The 9868-nt window shown below is 41.6% G+C and overlaps 1 protein-coding gene across 1 annotated transcript in view; it reads right to left on the reverse strand.

Moving 5' to 3' along the window:
- The window catches only part of LOC121539251 (muscarinic acetylcholine receptor M5), a 41084-nt gene extending 34226 nt beyond the window's left edge, over nt 1–6858 (reverse strand). Inside the window, exon 1 of the mRNA XM_041847603.1 lies at nt 6162–6858. The gene's annotated coding sequence lies outside the window, so the exon portion shown is untranslated. The remainder of the gene's footprint in view (nt 1–6161) is intronic.
- Between the last annotated feature and the right edge of the window lie 3010 nt (nt 6859–9868).

Genomic DNA, 9868 nt, shown 5'->3' on the forward strand with positions numbered 1-9868 from the left:
ATTTATGCTTACTGGCAACTTCTCTAAAGTCATTTTCAACCAGGTGGGTGAAATGTGCTTGGGTGTAATCAAATCAAATCAAATTGTATTTGTCACATGCGCCGAATAAAACAGGTGTAGACCTTACAGTGAAATGCTTACTTACAAGCCCTTAACCAACAATGCAGTTTTAAGAAAAATAAGTGTTAAGCAAAAAATAGATAGCAAAAAATAATAATAATATAAATTAAAGAGCAGCAGTAAAATAACAGTAGCGAGGCTATAAACAGGGGGTACCGGTACAGAGTCAATGTGCGGGAGCACAGGTTAGTTGAGGTAATTGAGGTAATATGTACATGTAGGTAGAGTTAAAGTGATCCAAATAGTCCGGGTAGCCATTTGATTAGCTGTTCAGGAGTCTTATGGCTTGTGGGTAGAAGCTGTTAAGAAGCCTTTTGGACCTGCCAAATAGCTGCCAAAAAGTCACTAGAACTGAAGAATACGTAGACTTTGAAATACAATATGAAATACAGTAATATATTATTCCTATACTTGCAGGTGTTGCCTAATAGGGGAGAGTGGGGTACATTTAGAATTTATTTACATTCTGCATCACTCCATTAAGAGAAAAATAGTATTATTTCCAACAAATATATCTACATATATTGCAGGATGCTGTGTATCCCTAGAAATAATCTTAATTCATGTAAACATTACAGTTTTGAAAACACAGTAACACTTTATTTGGATAGTCCATCTGTAGATGCTCTACAGACTATCAGTAACATTTAAACTATCTACAAGCCACAGCCCTAACCTTAACCCATATCCTAAACCTAACCCTAACCCTAACCCTAGCCCCAACCCTAACCTTAACCCTAACCCGTTATTCTAAACCTAACCCTAACCTTAACCTTAGTAAGCAGTTGCTTATCAACAGGTAGTTTCTTGATAGTATGACCGTATGTAAAGCATCTACAGATGGACTATCCGGACTATCAAAATAAAGTGTGATAGTGGTTCCAGTAATGCCTGGCGAAAACCAAACTCTGCATTCCACAGTAAGAACATCATACCAAATGTCAAGCATGGTGGTGGTGGTGTGATGGTTTGGGGATGCTTTGCTGCCTCAGGACCTGGACGACTTGCCTTAATAGAAGGAACCATGAATTCTGCTCTGTATCAGATCATTCTACAGGAGAATGTCAGACCATCTGTCTGTGAGCTGAAGCTGAATCGCAGCTGGGTCATGCAGCAAGACAATGATCCAAAACACACAATCAAGTCTACATTAAAATGGCTAAAAAGCAACAAATTGGACATTTTGGAATTCTTATTTTTATTTAACCTTTATTTAACCAGGTAAGCCAGTTGAGAACAGGTTCTCATTTACAACTGCGACCTGGCCAAGATAAAGCAAAGCAGTGCAATAAAAACAACACAGAGTTACATATGGGGTAAAAAAACATAAAGTCAAAAATACAACAGAAAATATATATACAGTGTGTGCAAATGTAGCAAGTTATGGAGGTAAGGCAATAAATAGGCTATAGTGCAAAATAATTACAATAGTATTAACACTGGAATGCTAGATGTGCAAGAGATTATGTGCAAATAGAGATACTGGGGTGCAAAAGAGCAAAATAAATAACAATATAGGGATGAGGTAGTTGGGTGGGCTAATTTCAGATGGGCTGTGTACAGGTGCAGTGATCGGTAAGGTGCTCTGACAACTGATGCTTAAAGTTAGTGACGGAGATAAGAGTCTCCAGCTTCAGAGATTTTTGCAATTCGTTCCAGTCATTGGCAGCAGAGAACTGGAAGGAATGGCGGCCAAAGGAGGTGTTGGCTTTGGGGAATGACCAGTGAGATATACCTGCTGGAGCGCAGACTACGGGTGGGTACTGCTATGGTGACCAATGAGCTAAGATAAGGCGGGGATTTGCCTAGCAGTGATTTATAGATGGCCTGGAGCCAGTGGGTTTGACTGACGAACATGTGGTGAGGACCAGCCAACAAGAGCGTACAGGTCACAGTGGTGGGTAGTGTATGGGGCTTTGGAGACAAAACGGATGGCACTGTGATAGACTACATCCAATTTGCTGAGTAGAGTGTTGAGGCTATTTTGTAAATGACATCGCGAAGTCAAGGATCGGTAGGATAGTCAGTTTTACGAGGGCATGTTTGGCAGCATGAGTGAAGGAGGCTTTGTTGCGAAATAGGAAGCCGATTCTAGATTTAACTTTGGATTGGAGATTCTTTATGTGAGTCTGGAAGGAGAGTTTACAGTCTAACCAGACACCTAGGTATTTGTAGTTGTCCACATGGCCTAGTCAAAGTCAAGACCTAATCCCAATTGAGATGTTGTGGCAGGACTTGAAACGAGCAGTTCATGCTTGAAAACCCACACGTCACTGAGTTAAAGCAGTTCTGCATGGAAGAGTGGGCCAAAATTCCTCCACAGCAACGTGAGAGACTTATCAACAACTACAGGAAGCATTTGGTTGGAGTCATTGCAGCTAAAGGTGGCACAACTAGTTATTGAGTGTAAGGGGGCAATTACTTTTTCACACAGGGGAATTGGGTGTTGCATAACTTTGTTTATGAAATAAATGAAATAAATATGTAATTGTTGTGTTATTTGTTCACTTATGTTCCCTTTATCTAATATTAGGTTTTGGTTGAAGATCTGATAACATTCAGTATCACAAATTTGCAAAAGTAGAGAAAATTAGAAAGGGGGCAAATACTTTTCATAGCACTGTATATTTTTTTTGTCAAATGGCAGTCAAGCATAGATCATCATGTCACCAGAATAAGACCCTCGATATTTATTGGAATGGAGCATCAAGATCACTGTGCACTTTCACAACCCTGTGAAGTTCATCATAACTTATTTCATATGTAGCCTAATAAACTGCATGGTTTCCCGAGTCGTAGTGGGAGGACCACACAACATGTCATTGTGTGACTCCAAGTTTACTTCGATATGATGGTTATTATATCAATATTTGTACATAAAGGCGTTTCCACCTCCATTTCTCGCATAATACATTTTACCGACACAAAAAGATCCCACCATGTCGAACAAACAAATGATCTGTTGGCATTTATTAAATTGCACCGAAACTTCCTGTTTCCATCACAGTTGTAGTTATAATTTTTTTTACTCGCATAAAAACTGGATGGAAACGTGGATCATGTCTATCTTTTTTTCCAAATCACAATTCAACACAATCACAATTGCTTTGTCTTTAGTTTTTTAATCATTTTACCCTAATTTTAAGACCCCTTAAGGTATCAAAAATATATATAAAAAAATTATTGGATGAAACATTGAATTTGGCATTACTGCTATTAGCCAATAGAAACACATTGAATAACAGATTCACTACATGGAACAACAGATAGTCCCCCCAAAATATCTGAGAGCTATATGAAAGACCAGGAAACTATATATATTTTTTTTTTGACATGTACTGTATTTATCCCCTTACTTTCCACAGAGGGGTCATATTAGTGTGCAGCCCAAACCGTTCGGACACTACAGACAGAAGTTGGCAGAAGAGGTTGTACCGACTTCAGATGAGTCTTGTGGGGCGTCCTAGATCAAAACGGAGAACACCATCGTGTTCGTGAGAGTCCCATCTTTCAATGGAGTGGCCATAATAGTTTTTTAGGCCAAGCCGTTCTGACGCTACAAACGTTTTCATGAGAAGACCGATTTTCGGGATGTCTCATGGTCTGACAAACACAGCTCTAGCTCTGCCACCTTTCACCGCAGATGCGCAAAGGCAATTTTTTAATTTTTTTAATATATATATATATATATATATATATCGGTGGATGCGGTGGATTGAGACGTAGCCCATGCAAAAACACATATCTCTAACTTAAACAGACAGATTTTGATGGGGATTTTTTTATTATGTTAATTAGATATCCGCGGGCCCACGGAAATTGTAGGCCAAGGATTAAGCATCTTTTAACAGAGGCTTAACACCTAACAAACACTTAGTATTTTTTTTTTTTGATTTTAACTTAGGCCAGGCCTAGTTGTTACCTCATATCCCAGCGATAATGCCTTGCATTGTACCTGGGAAGAAAACACTTCAATTTGCTAAACTTACCATTGGCTCAACCATTGGCTCAACTTACCCCAAGGCCATTGGCTCAACTTACCCTCATATTTAAGCTTATAGAGACCCCAACTGATGTAAAGAACATTCTTAAAATTATCTACTTTGGTTTAGATATAAGCATCATGAAACCTCTAACACAATACATTAATTTGAGCTAACTTGCTTCGCACTGGGCACAGACGTCAGATCAACGTCTATTTTTGAATTACATTTGGTTGAGTTGTCAACTAACGTGAATTCAACATGAAATCAGCAAAAAGTGTCACCATGACATTGGATTTAAGTTGGGTGAAAAAATACGAAATTCCCTTACGTTGATTACTTTTTGTAAATCCAATCAGTTTTCCACGTTGATTCAATGTCATAACATTGCATTTCTTTGTTGAAATTATGTTGACACAACATTAATTCAACCAGTTTTTGCCCAGTGGGTTTTTCACTTTTTCCATGTGGTTTCTTCCTTCACATACTCCATGAAATGATGACCTCTTCCTAAATATTTGGTCAAGTGATACATTTTGTGTATGGTTTCCTAGAAACAAGGGTGGCTCAACTTACTCCTTTGGCTCAACTTACCCCACTCTCCCCTATAGCAACTCAAGTGAACTCTGGTTCTGGTGATATACAGTATTGTAGAAAGCCTTGACTTCTCCCCAGACATGATTCCTAATTGCCTTGTGATAACAATGAGGCTCTTTATCTTCCCATATGTGAGGCTCCATTGGACACAGGGGAAACAAGGTCTTTACCACTACCACTGTCCCATTTGTCATGTCTCCAAGTTTGGCAGATCCTTCCTGTTTTGTGGCAACCTAACCCTGAATATTTGATAGCCTTGTGCCTCAACACATTTCTTTAACGCTCCACCAAGTGTGAGGGCTGAAAGGACTCGTTAAAATCACGCTCCACTGCTTAATCCTTTTTCTGTCATTTTCATTCAGTCAAAGAGCAGGGGAGGGGTTCGAAGGCTTGGAGGGGCACATAGCCCCTTCAATGGGTAAAATAAAGATTGAATGGTATTGGGAGGTGGAGGAGTGGAACCTTAGGATGAGAGACAGCCTACAGTGGGTTGTACAGTAGCTAGATTCCTTGGGACCATTTGGGGACAATCCCACTGTGTACAAAATTCAAATTCAATGTATAATAATAATAATAATACTTTTTCTGTTGAGTTGACAAGGTAACAAGTTCTAGGACTAGGGCTTTAGTGTTGTTCTCTTCATGAGCTTTTTTTCTGCACATGCTCATTCTCAATCACCTGAGTCCCCTGTCTCCAGGGGAAACGAAAGGTAGAGGAAGAGAAGAGACACAGGGAAAGGAGAGATAGGAGAGTTGGTTCATTAGAGGAGAATAAGAAAGCTAAAAAGAGCCAGAGGGATGTGAAAGGAAGCAAGACTGGAGGAGGGAGGAAGATGAAGAAAACGTAATAATAAGGAAAGGGAGAAGAAGATTTTGAGAAAATAAACAGAAGGATATAGAGTGTGAGAGAGGTCAGGGATATATCAAGAAAATGGGATGTACAGGGGGTGGGAGCACAGTGGGCTGTCAGAGGAGAATAGAGTGATGGAGGAAGAGGAAGATTAAAAGTGATGAATGGGGAGGAAAATTAAGTAACTGTATAGAAATGTGACGTGAGATCAAGGTATAGAGATGTACAGTACATGTATATAAAGGTGACCTGAGATAGAGGTATGAAGTTTCCAAGAGCTGCTACCTCTTTAGGAAACCTGTCTATTTGTAATTCATCAGTGATTCACTGTAGAAACCTAAATGTGTGTGCTGCTATTTGATACGGTATCCCTATGTGACTGCCTGCTCCTTTTCCACTGTAACTCTTTCTCTCTGTTTGAGCACCACCTAACTGTTCCTTTCATTAAGGTAAAAGGCAGCATTAAATATACATGCTAAGACCTCTCAGACATGCTTGTAGCAGTTTCTGCTCGCCTTTATAGAGGTCACACTTCTGTGCATATAAAACTCCCAGAAGAATCACTTGTGTTTCTCTAGAAAAAGCAGAGCAAGCCACAGACACATACTCACAGTTGACTTTCACTATCCAAGCGGCCAAGCCCCGTTGCCTTCAGTGTGACAGTAGGATCTCCTTGATGTGTAAAGATAGATTCTCCCAGGTCATATTTAATCCCTTTGGTTTGCTCGGAACTCTCCAGGTTAATCTTAGGGCTGAAAAGTGTATTCACAACCCTGGGAAAGAGGATGAGGAGGAGGTCACAGCGGTTGAGAAATCCAACTGACAGTATCCCAACATGCTACAGAAGTCCAGATAGATAGATCCCAGAGTGTAGAGTAATATAGTATGTCGGGAAACAGAAGGCTTTAGTTATCACCGCTCAGACGTTGACAACAGAGGAGAGGACATCTCTTCAGAGATAATCTTTTTTGAGAAATCAGTCAACGTAGCAGTCCAATGAAGAAAAGTATCCACAAGTTGCATGGTATCCTTACCTTGTTATTTGTGAATGAACCAATGCTCTAGAGGTGTAGAGGAAGGTTTCTGATGAGGAGAGAGACAGAGAGAAAGAGGAGGGGCAAACTTTTCCCCTGAACTGCTGTGGACTGGCTGGTGACGCTCATTCCCTCTCAGTGAAGTTGGAGCTCAGTCAGTGTCTGTGGCAGAGAGGAAAGGAGAGGATGCCTGATCCCTGCTGATACTGCTGTCCTCCCTGACAGACACAGATGTAGCTGACGCTAGCTGGGAGGAGAAATTCCCATAGGGCTGAATGGTTCATCATGTTTCGGGACAGTGAGCATGCAGCCAAGCCACGGAGCCAAGAAGAGAGGGAGGAGAGAGGGGTGGATCTGAGGGGAGGTTTGGAAGGTGAGAGCAGAAGGGAGAGGAGGTGTGTGACTGGGTGGGGGGGTTTATCTGCATTTCTGTGAGTACGCAGCACTAACGAGCAGAACAGAGCCGTCTCATACAGAGTGAGCCCGTTAATTAGCCTTAGGGCACAGCTATTGTCTCCTCCCCAAAGAGCATCAGGGAGACACAGCCCAGGTTATCAGCCATGATTGCTGTCTGTGTATTTAAACAGCTTTGGGTGAGCAGCGCCTATCACTGACTCCATCTGTAGCTTTCTGTGCCGCTCTATAAATCACACTGATTTTCCCCTTTTCACAAGCAGCATTGACCTGGCCTGGCCAGATAAGGATGTTGCTGAGGCTACAGCATTTCTCCATGGGACCTTTGTCTGTGTCTTTGTGCGCCTGCATGGCTGGTCTTTTGACTAGATGGGATACAGCTTCTGTCATAATTGACCAGAATTTACTTTTCGTAGTAGGTTAGGAGAACTTAGGCAGCCGGTTAGGAGAATTAAAGTAGCAGGTTAGGAGAATTAGGTTAACGTTAGGAAAAGGGTTAAGGTTATCTAAAATAAAATAACAACTATTTTAGACGTCAATATGACATAAACTGTATTCCATCTAGCCATGACCTGGCTGCCGTGTGGAGAAGCATTTGTTGGGCATTATTATTAGGGAAAGGCTAGGGCTGTGGCTGTGGCCAGGGCTTTATCAGACTAAACCCCTTATGTCTTTATAATCCTGATGATAGGTGCTGATCTGTCCCATGCGGCCCCACTAAATCACCAGGGGAATGACAGAAAGAGATATTGACAAGCACATTCAGAGAAGGACACAAAGATATCAGTACAGCACATAGAATACTATAATCATCATCATCATAACAATGGTTTCCTCAGAAGGTCAGTGCTTTATAAAAGCTTTCAAATAGAGCACTATTCTTTCTTTGTATGTCTTACTAGTTCCAGCTGGAATAATATTGTATAGTCCCCTGGTCAGAAGATGCTTATTCTGGAATAGTACCTATTATACATGTATTGGTGTTGTCAGCCGAGACCACTGTCATTACACACAACTCAGTGGATCGAGATGTGCTCTAACTGGCTTTTAGCTCCCTGAGGGCAGAGTGAGCTTACCACTGGTCCAGAGAGACAGATGACAGTCCCTGAACCCCCCACATCACTCCAACCACATAAGGAATTATGTGATGTCTCTGTCTGAGACGGTCATAAGGCCATGCCACAGCTATGTGGGAATTACATGCTGGGCGTTTTTCATGAAACCCTATCCCCACATCTGCCTCCCATATCTCCCTCAATAACGCCTCTGTCAGGCGCCAGGCCAAGGGAGAGGCACACCTGGACTGGGCTTATCATCTGAGATGTGCCGTTGACTTGTTCTTGGTTTATGGCTTGATCTTCATGAGACTACCCTCACCCTTCACACACATGCATATTTTCAGCCTTTTTTTAACCATTAATGCTGAATGGTTCGTATTTTCCACAAAAATCTATTCAAATATACATGACCTGTATTATTAATGACTTTGCCAATAATGCATTGGATAACACATCAATAAATCAATGATTTCAATGGCCAAAACATGTGCTTGGAGGAAGTCAAATTGAACATCTGACCTTTTTACTGTGATTAGAGCAGTAAAACATCTGTTTCATGGCACCAGCTAAATTATGCCTACATGATGCCAAAACCCCAGTGCTTTTCTTTAGACCCAGTGGGGATGAGTTGTAGTGTAATCTCTCGTGGACAGATCTACGTAAACATAACTAGTACCGTAGAATCTGTCGGGAAGGAATGGGATGTGTGGGATAATGAGCAGCAGTAGTTCCGGTGTTTGGGTTTTTCGTCACTGGTTATTTGGACAAATCACCTGCAAAGAGAGGGTGGAGTTCCTCGTTCCGGTTCCGCTCCTCATTCTAGCATCTCTTAATAATCCCTTCTCTTAACATGTATGGACCCAGAACTTAATCGAGCCGCTGATCAATTACTCAAGACTTCAGTTCTGGGTTAATTAGTTGTAGTAGGATCATGACTGGTCCATGTTCTCTGTATCTCTGTGCTCTCTCCCATCGCCTCTGATGACAGACCAAAATATCTTTATCTCTGTGCTCTCTCACATCACTTCTGATGATTGGCCCATGTTCTCTATAGCGCGGTGCTATCTCCCATCACCTCTGATGATGACGGCTGATGTGTCAAAAGCTCCTGCTGCCTTTCAGACCCCCAGGGCAGAGCTGTTTCTCCACAGGTCACCGTCTGATCTGGGCAGTGAGCAAGGAACAGAGATGCAGCCAGAGACGGATCACATCTGTCCACAGTCCACAGGGGATTGCTTATCTCCTGACCCAATGGTGCACCCAAATGCTGACAAAAGATCAGGCTCTGTATTGTTGTTTTTTGTGGCGCTGTAACAAAGCGTATTTCTCTGCCTCCTCTATCTAGGGATTAGATTCAGGTTGCTGTTGTGGTGAAACACAGATACTATTCCTATTTAGGAAAAATATGCTTAAAAAACGTGTTAATTTGACTTTCCACAACCATATTACTGGTGATAGGTAATCAAAAAGATTATCTCCCCACATCCAGTGAAAAAAGGGAGGGATCCTTTGACGCCCTTGTCACGCCCTGACCTTGAGAGCCCTGTTTTCTCTAGTTGGTTTGGTCAGGGTGTGAATTTCTAGCTGTTTTATTTCTATGTTGGCCGGGTGTGGTTCCCAATCAGAGGCAGCTGTCTATCGTTGTCTCTGATTGGGGATCATACTTAGGCAGCCATTTTGCCTACCTTAGTTGTAGGATCTTGTTTCTGTTTTGGCTTGTGTAGCCTGTTGAACGTCACGTTCGTTTGTAATTTGTTGTTTTGATTCTGTATTCAGTTAATAAAGGAATATGTACGCATACCACGCTGCACC

Source organism: Coregonus clupeaformis, chromosome 25, assembly GCF_020615455.1.
Source record: "Coregonus clupeaformis isolate EN_2021a chromosome 25, ASM2061545v1, whole genome shotgun sequence".
Lineage (NCBI taxonomy): Eukaryota > Metazoa > Chordata > Actinopteri > Salmoniformes > Salmonidae > Coregonus > Coregonus clupeaformis.